Here is a 12,760-nt window from a genome sequence, read left to right as displayed (position 1 = left end):
CTGCTGCAACATTGTCCCCTGGCTTCAGGGAAACTCCAGGGAGCCATTTAATGACATAGCAAGGATCTTGAAAGTCTACAGAGAAAAATAAAGTGGCCCAGTGGAAATGCAGGTATTGCGGTAGAGGCACCTGCCCACGTCATCAGACATGGGAACTTCGGATCAAACAACTGGGGGAGATTCTGATGGGAGTCTGCCATGATGGTCATGCTTAGCATCACTTGCCTGGGCAAGGGTACTGGTTTCTGTCACAGAAGGGATCAGAGATACCAGACATCCTTCCCTCGTCCTAAGTTGAAGAATCAGTTACATAAGCAAAAGTCCATGAAGCTTGATAGCATTTAGAAATGTAAATACTGTGTACCATGTGAGACTGCAGGCTATAGCCTATTGTGGAGACTTCATGTTCCCTCCTAAGTTCCCTTTGTCTTCCCATTCTTACTATAGATTTTGCTTGGTTTTGAACCTGATATAAATGGAACTTAAAGGAAAACTACTCAAAGTTGACAGAGCATTAAAGCATGCTGGGCATTCTGCTAATCGATTATGGTTGGATGGAGTGTTAGACTATAAATGCCATATATTCCAAAAGATTGTTATCTTGCCTTCTTTCCAGAGCAATCACTAAGTATGTTATCCAGTGTAATATGTATTCAAGTGATAATAAGGACCAAAGGGTTAAAATTCAAATGTGTGCCAAATCTGACTATATTGTAATAGAAATAAAAATTGAATGTTATTTTTTTTAAAAAGCATTTTAAATGTTTACAGATTTTTTTTCTAAAATGTTCCAAAGGTGTTAAAATTAAAAGTCAAAATACAAACTATAGAATATCAAAGTTTAGCTGGTGGTTGTGGCACATGCCTTTAATCCCAGCACTCGGGAGGCAGAAGCAGGCAGATCTCTGTGAATTCAAAGCCAGTCTGTGAGTTGCAGGACAGCTGGGGATACACAGAGAAATACTGTCTCAAAAAAAAAATCAAATTTTAAGTTTAGATTCTTTTAATAAGGTTAATATTACTTAATTACCTGAATATACCATCAATTCTTTTTTTTAAAACTTTTTAATTTGAATTTTGTTTGGGCATTTCATACACAGTACTATCTTTACACCATTCCCTCCCCTCTTTCTTCCCCTTCCAACTCCTCTGTCTTTTAAACATTTTTATAAAAATGAAGGTATTCAGGATTTTAAAGTCCTTCTGATTGCCATCGTTAAGAATCAGCCTCACGGTAGCTCATCACCTCAGGCGTCTGAGACACACAGAAAGCTCACGGTCCTGTGAACAGCTGAACAGTTGCCCGCTTGTGCTGCAATTCCATGAATCCAGCATGACGTCAGTGGTGTGAGGAGAACCAAGAATCACGGGAGGAACAGAAGCCAGAGGACAAACATGCCACTTTTCTGGGAAGCCACGTTCTTTATTCTGTAGGCATCTGTTGCCTTGATGGTATCTGGGAGGAAGGACCTGAGAGCCAGTTCCTACCAGCAGCCTGCTCAGTTGTCCTTGCTCGCTGAAGCTCTGCCTGTCCTTAATGTTAATAACAGTTCCAAGTCTTTCACACGGAATACAGTGGCCTTTTGTTGTGAGCACGGGACCCAGAGTTCTGTTTGCCTGGGGCCTTGAACCAGGTTAGTCACTCGTGTGGACATTCAGGTTATTTTGCATGCTGTTTCAGCTTTTGCATTGCCTCTGGGGTAGCGGGGGTGCTTATGTGTTCCTTAGTAATTGTGCGTGTGTGTGTGTGTGTGTGTGTGTGTGTGTGTGTGTGTGTGTGTGTGTGTGTGCGTGTGTGTGTTTGGTGACTGGGGTCCGTTGAGCACTTATATCCTGATTCACCTAAGTGAGGAGGGGGGAGGTGCCCAGGTCGTAGTCGCTTACCCAGCACTCTATTGTTCTCCTTTCAAGATAAGCAGCCCACCATAATCATATTGCTGGCCGAGGCTGAGGGATCTAACTGCTTTCTTGGCTGATCCTCTTTCTTGAGATTGAGGGCCTCTTCATGGCCAAAAGGAAGGAGAGAGCTGAAAGGCAGAGCTTGTGCCTGTCTCAGGATCTGACCCTGAGTCAAAAAGTCCTGCACATTCCAGTCTCCCCAGAGGACTGAGGGATGGAATCTTCCCGGCTGGCCTCATGCCCAACTGAAAGTGTCTCTGTAAGAAGAGGACAGCAGTTTGAATGGCAGCCAGCAATCTCTTCAAGTGTCTTCCACCATAAATTAGGGAGGGAGGATGACAATTTACACAAAAGAGTACAAGGCCAACCAAGTTAAGCTGCATGCTGTCCGATCATGGCCACAGAGTTCAGCGTTTTGAACCTGCAGGCCAGACACCATTTCTGGTGTCAGCTTAGATTCCCAACTCTTTCCAGGCCTCTGGAGGCAAAAAAAAAGGATCAGCAACCAGCCACCAAGTAGCGAAGCTTCTTTGAGTGACTATGTGCTATGTGACTTCCCTCAGCTCTTTTCAGTAAATTCAGGGCTTTGCACTAGACTCCTGGTTTGCAAACTGGGTGCTAGTGGACTCTAGTATTCCCTGCTGTTGCCGCAGGCACGGGTAGCTGCCTTTGAACTATTCTTTCCTATTGCCCATAGAAACTCCATTTTGATTAGTTTTATCCCTTCAGGTCTATAACTTCTTACGGGAAAAGGGCACCATGGGGTAGATCGCTCATGTCTCATGGGATAGAGACACTTCCTGCAAACCCTGGTGGCCTAAGTTTGATCTCTTGGACCCACATAAATGTGACAGACAAAATTGTCCTCTGACCTCCCCATAAGTGCTTTGGCAAGGGCAACATACACACACACACACACACACACACACACACACACACACACACACAACCACCACACACAGATAAAGGAGTAAACACTTTTAAAGAGAAGAATGGGCTCGAGGGCATTAACTGCCACCCCAGAGCAGTGTGATGCCCGGTGGAGTCACGTGGTCTTGATTTCAGTCCCTTCTCTGTCATCAACCTTCTGTGGCACCTCAGGCTCAGGTGTTTGAGCCTTGACTCTAAATTTTTTTTCATCATCATCTTTAATATGCTGTCGTTTTTACCCACCCCTCAGGATCGGACTAGATCATTTATGACACTATATATATCTACGAGGCTTAACATAGGGAAGAAGGGTGTGTGTGTTTAATGACTGGTGGTGACTCCCACTGCCCCACCGTCCCTCCATCCTAAGGGTTCCACTTGGAGGCCTTCAATTGTGAATAACCACTGGAGGATTTTTTTTCCCTCTCCATGCTGGGATCTTTGAGGGCTTTCCTATGAGGCGTGTGAGGGTTCGGCCACAGTGGGCAAACCGATGTGAGCAACAGCAAAATGGGAGGTTCTGTTGCTTCAAAGTCGTGGTTGGAAGAACTTGTTTTTAATTGAGGAGGACCCTCTTGTGCTTGTATCCGTGTTTTTAAGTTTAGAAGGAAAGGCTCTTTATCCCCTGCTGCACACAGAGGAAAAGAAGGTGCCGACTTGAAAAGCCCTTGGCATAGTTAATGAGAAGGACACAGAAAAACCTATAGCATTGAATTCTGTTGACCGTGACTTTCATGGATTAACCTTGACTTCAGGTCCCTCCTGGCCTATTCCAGTTTGTTAAGCCCTTGATAGGCTCCAACCTATGAAGTACTGGCCGATCCTCACTAGAAAGTCACACTGGTGTCCTCTGCAGAGTCCACAGAGCTATAGGACAAACCCTTGTGAGCCTGAAGCCAGGAGGATGCTGGAAGCAGAGGTGGCACCAATCACATGTCACAAGAATCAGGAGGAAGGATAGGTAGGTCTTCTGGCCCGTGATCTATCTGCCTTAGGACCTAAAATTCTCACTAGGATGTTCTTGTTCCATCATTGCTCTTGTAAGCCACCTTCATCCATCTTGTTTCTGTCCCTCTGGCTGTTCGCCTTTACAGAATCTTAGCCCCGGGTTGAGCTTCTCCGCCTCCAAATCTTCTCCACATCACCCTGGAGAGGCCATCTCTGCTCCTTCCGTGATAGGAAGCTCTGCGAGATCCGTCGGCCACTCCTTTGGAGGGAAGCTCCAACTCTTTTGAAAACTTTGTTCTTTTGCACCTAAACTTCCTTTTTGGCTGTGAAAGTCACACGTGTACATGTATTGAAGAGCCTCTGCCCTCTACAGCGACCCTCCGTCAGTCACGTCTCTTTTTCAACTGACAGTTGACCTACCTCTGTCTCCACGTTTTCATTTCTGGTGTCTCCTGGTGACCTTCACCTGCCAGGCATTGATCTGTATACAAAGCCAATTACTCAGCAGCTGGTGCATAACTGCTTATGGGTTCCATTGTCTTAGTATATCGTAGCCTTAATCTTTCCTGGGGATCATTCCTGTGGTGTCGATAAAACTGGTGACAGACATTTTTGATTTGTTTCTTAATTTTGAAGATTTTTTTTTTAATTATGTTGCCTTGAGGTATGGACTGAACCCACTTCTGTCTCTGGAAAGATGAATTGAATGAGCAAGCAGTGGCTCCCTTGGTGAGTGCAGAGTCTCCAAATCGACTGTCACAGGTGTGTAAAGGGACATATTGGGTAGCTAAGATCAGCCTAAATCCCCAAAAATATCTGAAAAGACTGTCCTGAAGAGCGGACTCTGCTAGCCAGTATGTACATATTTAACCCCTTCAAAACTCGGGCACCTGGCCTGGGTGCCCATCCTGTCGCCTGTGATCCAAGCTTATTAAGGTCATCATTTACACAAGGAAGTGAATGGAAACTGAGAAATGGCAAAATGTATCATTTTAATTAGGCCATCTCCCTTACAGCCAAAGACTCCCGGTTTAAAGTCCACGGGGTCTGGATATTATATACTAACCAGTCTGCAATCATGATGCCCTTCCTGAAAAGAAGTGAAGTGATCAGCCACGATTTGATTTGTTTTGCCATGAGTTATAATGATGTTTACCCAGCACTCAGAATTCAGTTTAAAAATCCCTGAGTCCTTGGCTCATCCAGCGAGAGGAGTGGAGCTCAGCCATCATTGCCGCTGACTGCCCTTTTCTTCCTGGCTCTCAGTAACCCTTCCTGTCCCAGCGTGGCAAGCACACACCCCCTCTATGGAAACCACCTCTGCTAAATCTCTGTTGTGGGTTATTTTTGACTGTGTCATCCCTTTATCAAAGCTAAGTCTGGTGTTTCTCGCTGTCCCTCATATGGTCCGTTCCCTCTAGAGTCCCAGAGCGGGGGAAGGCACAACCTCAGGCTGGCATGTTGGCATGAGCAGGGATGCTGGGCTATGTCATGAACCAGACATGAGACAGGAATAGGATGTTAGCCTCCCGTGGAAACACAGACCCTGAAGCTTTGTTATTTGTGTTGGCAACAGTAGGCATGCATATCTCTGTGCTGAGGCCCAATCATTTGCTGAATATTTATTTGTTCCAAAGATTATTTAGCTCTCCTCAGGAATCCAGGAGCACCAGCCAACTTGTCTTCGTTGGCACTGCTGCCCCGTGAGAGATGTGAAGGACGCCCCCTTCTCCCTTAACAATCATCAAAGTTGGAAGTGCCATGGCAGAAAAGTAAAAGGGGACCCGAGAGAATATGTGACTTTCTAAGACATGGCAGAGCCAAGAGGCTAGAACTTGGACCTTCTGACTTCAAACCCTGTTCTTCCCAATAGAAGGGGCCTTGCAAACTTTGGAGGCATTTTATTGAGCGAGGAACATGATTTCCTAAGATGTAGATACTTAGGTCTCCATTTTAGAAATGTGGATGCACAGCCGTGTGGCTGCATCCTAAAGTCGTGGTCCAGCATCAGCTCAATCGCTCACTGATGCTCTCCCGTTCTCCCCTAGAAGTGGTAATCAGTTATGATGGGTGTCACATGCTTCTGTTTGTTTAAAAATTTTATACCTCGAGAGCCTTCCATTTTTGGGGAGATTATTCATTGTATTTAGGGAGATGTCATAGGACAATTGTTTAATTTTATTTCAAATTCTTTTGAGCCAAGAAGTCTCCTGACTACTTGCTAGGAAATAGGATCCTTGAAAACCGTCAAAGAAGAATCATAGCCTTTCATGTTATCAAGCGCCTGTTGCATCAGAAGGCGCCGTACTCGGTACTGTTCAGACTTCACATCAGTGTTGTCCTCTCCATTTCCCAGATGAGGAGACTGAGGCTCCATAAGGGTACATCTCGTCTATCAGATTATAAGGCTAGTATGCATTCCCCAGCTGGTCCACGCTTGCTGGGATAGGATTAGTGACCTCTGGTGAAATAGAGGCTAGTTGAGGGGACAGGACTGAAGGGGTCATATAAAGAAGTTGAGGTTTGGCCCCATGAAGAAAACCTATGAGAGCTGTTAGTGAAAGTGCAGCCTAGTTGCAGCAGAAGACCCCAGCATTTTAGAGATGCCAGGACCATGGGATGAGCCCCAAGAACAACAGGAGCAGTGGGGTGTAGCTATCCAGAGCCTTGAAGACAAGCTGTGCGTGCTACAGGGGGCAGAGCTAGAGAAGTGACCCAAGCCTTTTGGAAGTGTTCAGAAGATCATGAGTGGATCCCAGACACTGGACACTTGGAGTTTTGTTTTGCTTTGCTTTGATTGCCTCTTGAACTATGAAAGTATTTGGTTTATTTTTTTTATTTTACTGGAGTCCACAGTTGAGAGAATTTTGAGTTTTAAAAGACTTTGGGCTTTAGAAGAAATTGGTTATCTTAAAGGGACTGGGGTTTTAATGCATTTGAGTTTGTAAAGACTGTAGGACTTCATAAGTTCCTTGGAGATGAGTAAGAAAGGAAGGGTTGAGGCTTAATAGTGATGTGTTTGTATGTCAAGTTGATAAAGGGTCAGTTATGTTGGCTGTTTTTGTCCCATCTAGAGTCATGAGAGAGGAAGGAGCCTCCCTTGAGGAAATGCCTCCATGAGATCCAGCTGTAAGGCATTTTCTCAATTAGTGATCCATATGGGAGGGCTCAGCCCATTGTAGGTGGCGCCATCCCTAGGCTATGGTACTGGGTTTTAAAAGAAGCAAGCCAGGAAGCAGCGGACCCCTCCATGGACTCTGAATCAGCTTCTGCTTCCAGGTTCCTGCCCTGTTTGTGCTTCTATTCCCCCCATCTTGCTTTTTGGTCATGATGCCTCATTGCAGTATCATGAACCTTAATAAAGCACTCACTTTGGCCTATGCTTAGCAGTTTTCTTATACAACCCAACATCCACCCAGTGCCCAGGGGTGGCATTGCCCACCGTGGGTTGGGCCTTCCTGTATCAATTAGCAATCAAGACAGTGCTTCACATATATGTCACAAGCCAATCTGATGTCAAAAAAAAAAAATCCCATTTTGAGTTTTCCTCTTCCCAGGTGACTCTGGCAAGTGTCATGCTGGCAATAAAAACTAACCAGGATGGGTGATTACTGCGTTTGTTTTGTCAGAGGTGGAAGGAAGTCTCACGGGGTAAGAGAAGTCCCCAGAAGACTGAAGCTCAGGTTGCGGGTGTAATCCTGACCCTGCACAGCTGGGGCTCAGGGTTCGAAGCATAAAGATCCAGGACCACACGGTCTTACACCTCCGTCCTGATTAATGCAAAAATTTCTACAGACTAAGACTCATCTCAGCTAGACTTGTCCCTAAATGTCTTCGTGTCTTTACCAAGGACAGAGGGTCTATCAGCAAATCTCATCAGGACAGCTTCTCTCTACAGGCTGTCACGTCCTTGACCGTTAAATGCCACCGTTGCCACTCTGGAGACCTTAGTGGCCTCCGGACTGGGCTTTGTTTTTACTTTTGCTTCCTCTGGGATCTTCATCAACATTCAGAGATTATTCAAAGGGAATTTGTAAACCTACAAATCAAGTTACATTGCTTGTTTGCTTGGATTGGTTCATGGCTTCCCAGGGTGTTTGGAGTGGAGTTAGAACGCTTCCCAGTGACACACAAGCTCCTGCTTGGTCTATCTGGTCTACCTCACCCCATGTGCTGGCCAGCTTCCTCTCCACTGGCCTGTTATCTGGGCATTCCAAACACCTTCCTGCCTCTGGTTTTTGCTCTTGCTGTTTTAACTATCCCTCCCTCAGGTTAATGAATGGCTTATACTTAAACCTTTCAGGTTTTAGTCAAGCTGTATCTTTTCAAAGAAGCCTAAAGTAATCTCTCTGCCAAGATAAGGTGACACATCACCTGTCCCTGTCTGCTGCCTTCTGGGGCCTTAGTGCAGCCTGCCTTATCTCCAGTTACTTACCGCTGTCTTCTTGTTAGAGCGTTAAGTTCCACTGAACCAGAGGCCTATTTGCTGCTTTGCTGCTCTGGTTCACAGTGATAAGGGCAGCATAGGTGGATACAGTAGTCAGCTTTTTGTCATTTATAATGAGACACTGTAGATAGGGAGGTTTAGTGAGAGTAAGCGCACAGACCTTAGTGGGGCTGCGACCTTCCAACATCACCACATTGGGTCAAACTGCCGATGCCTACAGCACCGGGCACAGATTCAAATGCGGTCCAATCCACAGCTGCATGTAATTGGCATTTGGTGAATGGATGAGTATGTGGGCACTGGCTTCGAGCACTGCTTGTATAAGTGGAAGCCAAGTACAAAAACTACCTGTCAAATGAAGACTTCTGAGAGATTTATGTGGTAAATAATACCTTATGCAAATAGTTGAAGCATGCTGTTTAAAGAAAATCAACACCTGAGAAAGTTGAGGTGTCCTCCGTGCCGACACTGGACTTGAACATGGAACAGGCTCCACGTTCTCAGATTTATTTTTTTAAATTTTGCATTACAGCATGTACTGAAGGATCCTGTTATCTTTTATAAAAACCTTATACATGTAGAAAATGTTGAAAGGGTTTTCAGACTACTCTGTGGGTTTTTTTTTAATAAATATTAACATTTTTACGTTTTTGGGGTGAGGGTGGGGCAGACGATGAGTCCAGTTGTCTTCCACTGCTATCAACCACCTTAGTGGTTTAAGACAGTGTCTTGTACTGAATCCGAAGCTGTCTAGTTCATCAAGGCTGATTGGTCACTCAGCTCTCAGGACCCACCCCCTCCACTGCAGTACTGGGTTACAAGCATGCATAACTCTTTGTCCAGCTTCCTATATGGGGACTGGTGATTCGAACTTAGTTCCCCATGCTTGCTCAGCGCTGCCCATTCTTGCCCACTAAGCCATCATCTGGCCTGGCGTTTTGCTTTTTCTTTTGCTATCTGAAAACTTAAAATCTTCTTATTTAGATTCTGAAAAAAAAAAAAAAGGTTTCAAACGCTGTTTTAATTTTTTTTTTTTGAACTTTATGTTTATGGGTGTTTTACTCGCGAGTATACCTGTGTGCCATCTGCATGCCTAGTGCTTTGGGAGACCAGAGAGAGTGTTGGGTGCCCTGGCACTGGAGTAGAGATGGTTGTGAGCCACCATGTTGGTGCAGGGCACTGAACCCAGGTCTTCCCGGAGAACAGCCAGCGCTCTTAACGGCTGAGCAACGATTTTCTCTCCAGCCATTCTTTCCTGAAATTTTTAATGATAAATCTGTAATCTAAAAAGAGCAACAGTTGGCGTGGGGAAGGTAAACACTCAGTTAAGTTAGTAAAGTGCCGGCTACACAAGCGTGAGAGCCTGAATTTAGAGCCCCGGTGCCCACAAAAAGCCAGGTATGGCAGCCCCTGGTAACCCCAGGGTAGAAACCTGGAGCTCATTGGCCAGTTGGTAGCTCCAGGTTCTCAAGAAATAAGTCAGGGTCTCAAGATAATGTGGAGAGCAATAGAAGACACACCCTCAACCTCTTGTCTCCACACGAATGCATAAATGTATATGCACCTACACACACACACACACACACACACACACACACAAATTACACACTACACACACACACTCCAATAACAATTACAATCTCTCTCTCTCAACCTCTCTCTCTCAATCTCTCTCTCTCTCTCTCAACCTCTCTCTCTCTCTCTCTCTCTCTCTCTCTCTCTCTCTCCCTCCCTCGCTCCCTCCCGCCCTCCCTCTCTCTCTTACCAAAGGCAAATTCTTTCATGTGATCAAGGGATGATAGATCCTCATGTTTGTCTTCTGAGTGAATCTAAATGTGTATTGCCCTGGCCCGTGGCTTGTATAGAGAAGTTGGGAGTTAGTTGTTGCGGGGAGGAGGCAGTGCTGCAGGTGTGCATTCAGGCTTTTGGGACTGAGGGAATCCAGGAGTGGAGGTACCCTTGCTGGAAGTCCTCGTCACTGACATCTGGGAGTTGTGGCTGCCTTAGGTCTTCAGAGAACTCCTATTTAGAAAAGGACCCTTGACAGCGCCCAGCCCCGCCCCCCCCCCCCAAAAAAAAAACCCCGGTCAAAGAATGCTGAGTCAGCTGTCAGCTTCGTCACCACCCGGAGCCTGGCTAAAGAGCCCATTTCCTCTCTCAGCCTGGGGCGCTGAATTTTATGCTAATTCAGTCTCTTGGGTACCCAAAAGATGAAAAACACATGGAGATAAACTCCTGTCTTGGCTGATGTGTAAATGTCCCAGCAGGCCAGCGTGGAGGGATTCTAGCTAGCAGCCTACCAGCAGGGAGAGACTGGGACCCTGGGGCTGACTGGTGATTCAGTTCTGTGTTTTTCCTAAGCCAACTCAGCACAGGTCACCATTGGTGCTGGACAGGAGGCAAGTCACAATGAACTGGGTTTTTCCACCAAAAAAAAAAAGGCACATCAGGGGACGCTAGCCTTGATAACCCCCAGAGACCAAGTCCAGTGACCAGAATTCCAGAATGCTACCGGTCAGCAAGTGCTGAGTGAGAACTTGTCTCCTTTGCTTCTCCATTATGCTTCTCCATCCTTTCCCAACCCTGGCCCTCCGTGTTGTTCTTTGAGAGCCAAGAGCTCCTTCCTATTTTTCCTCCTTAAAGACTCCCAGGAGTCAAGAACAAGCAAGAACCAAGCCCTTAGACCCCACAAAAGCCCAAGTAGAGAACACAGCAGAGGCAGGGAGTAGAGTCACAGCCTGACTTTCAGTGATTTTCCACTTGAATGCAAGAGGACAGGATTGCTTTTGTGGGCAAGGCCAACTCTAAGGCAGAAATGTCAGTTGATGGGACCCTACCCAGCCTCTGGAAAGAGAGCTTGCAAGTGAGGAGACCATGTCAGCTGGGATTTATGTTAGTCAGTATTTCACAAGGAAGCATATTTGCATATTGGAGTTTGTTGTAAAGATTCAGTTTACATGATTAGGGTGGCTGATATGTCTTAAACCTGCACACAGAGCCAAGAGCTAGAGACCCAAGGAGAGCTGACACTGTAGCTGTAGCTGAAGCCTGAGGGTGTAGAGCAGAATCTCTCCTGGTTAGTGGAAGTCTTTGGTTCAGCCCAGGCGGGGCCTTTCAGCTGATTAGATGAGGCCTACCCATATTGTGGAGTGTGGGAGGTAGTCTGTTTTACTTCTAACCCACTAACTTCCTTGTAAACGTCATTCAAAAATACTCTCACAGAAGCATCCAGACTAACCAGGACAATGGACACATAAAAGACTTACCCTGCATAAACCACCCCTGGATGCAGAAGCAAGGGCTGAGTGCTGTGGGCCAAATGATTAGAAAAGCCTCTTAGGAGAGAGGTAGACTGGATGGATGGAGTGGGCTTCCCGGCACCTTGTGTATTTGTCCTGAGCTACAGGAATGGAGTAGGGAGTGTCATCAAGGCTATAAAACCCATTTTTCCTTTGTGCCCTTCCCCTTCGCTTTTCTCCATTCTTTCTTTAAGTGTATGCCTCAGGGGAGGTAGAAACCCTGCAAGGCAAGGCAAGGCTCACAGGTTCCTGCAAAGGAGCTCCAGCTAAGCCTAAGTCCCCAGAATATATCATCATCTCCATTGTACATCCAGATCCCCACATGTTCTGAAGGGCTGGGCCTCTGGGATCTTTGCTAACACGGCACAAGGGCATTTATCATGTAGGTGTAAATTACCAAGAGCACTGCTGCACAGGGAAACCAGCCCCTGGCCAAACCACAGGCTTCCATCAATCTGCAAGACAAATGACTGCTCTCACTGGATGTGTAACTGAAGGAGGGGCGGTTAGCCCTGCAGCTCTGTCTTCTCCTTCTCCCTTTCCACAAAGGCCTCTATTTCAGCTCCTGCTGTTTCTTCAGCTGGATTCTCCTGAGACCTCTTTCAAAAGTCAGGGTCAGAAAAGAAGCTGATAAACTACCCAATGAGGTTCCAGTGAACAGACACTCCCTGACTGCTCGACATAGGTTTCAGAGTTGGCCTGGACTCTGGACCTCTCAGCCATTTCTCTCACTTCCTGCCAACACCCAGCCTTGAGTCCAATTCTCATTCATTAGAAAGCAGAGCTCAACTCTGTCGCAGGGTTATCTTCAAACCAAGTTGTCTGGTTGCAATGGTCCTGTGCCTGCGGTCAGCAACTCACAGTAGTCTGCACTCTTCAGTATTCAGGACACTTCAATGGGAGCTGGCAGGGAGGGTGAGCATATTAGCATCCCATATTAGAAGAGTAGAGAGAGGCCAGGGGACTCAGTGCTCATTCCTAGGCAGCACCAGGACTTGAAACAGATCCCATGCATGGGCTATCCCATGTGGGAGATGACACAGTTGCAGCGTCTCACTAGGTCTTCTATTTGCATCTTGTCTACAGGTCACAGTGGAGATCCAGCCATATAGGGTCCTCTCCTAATGTGTATATGCAGGATGGGAGACACTTTATGGAATGGATAAGTCTGCCTTTTATGTATGTATGTGTTTGGTCTGGCACAAGCCCACAGGATCCATAATGTATGGGTGTTGGT

The 12,760-nt window shown here is 46.2% G+C and overlaps 1 protein-coding gene across 8 annotated transcripts in view; it reads left to right on the top strand.

Annotated features, from left to right (window-relative positions):
• The window catches only part of Mapk4 (mitogen-activated protein kinase 4), a 137,294-nt gene that overhangs the window by 46,965 nt on the left and 77,569 nt on the right, over positions 1 to 12,760 (top strand). For 3 of the 8 annotated variants that reach the window (XM_029472135.2, XM_029472139.2, XM_085833467.1), the window contains exon 1: positions 1,298 to 1,634. The exons of 4 other annotated variants lie outside the window; for them this stretch is intronic. The gene's annotated coding sequence lies outside the window, so the exon portion shown is untranslated. Of the gene's footprint in view, positions 1 to 1,297; positions 1,635 to 4,441; positions 4,540 to 12,760 lie in introns of those variants that run through there. One more of the 8 variants, XM_029472136.2, reaches the window with a different exon arrangement.

Source organism: Mus caroli, unplaced genomic scaffold (assembly GCF_978045245.1).
Source record: "Mus caroli unplaced genomic scaffold, Mus_caroli_1 scaffold_19, whole genome shotgun sequence".
Taxonomy (NCBI): domain Eukaryota; kingdom Metazoa; phylum Chordata; class Mammalia; order Rodentia; family Muridae; genus Mus; species Mus caroli.
The sequence above is the reverse complement of the archived record's forward strand: the minus strand, read 5'-3'. Positions and strand labels throughout refer to the sequence as shown.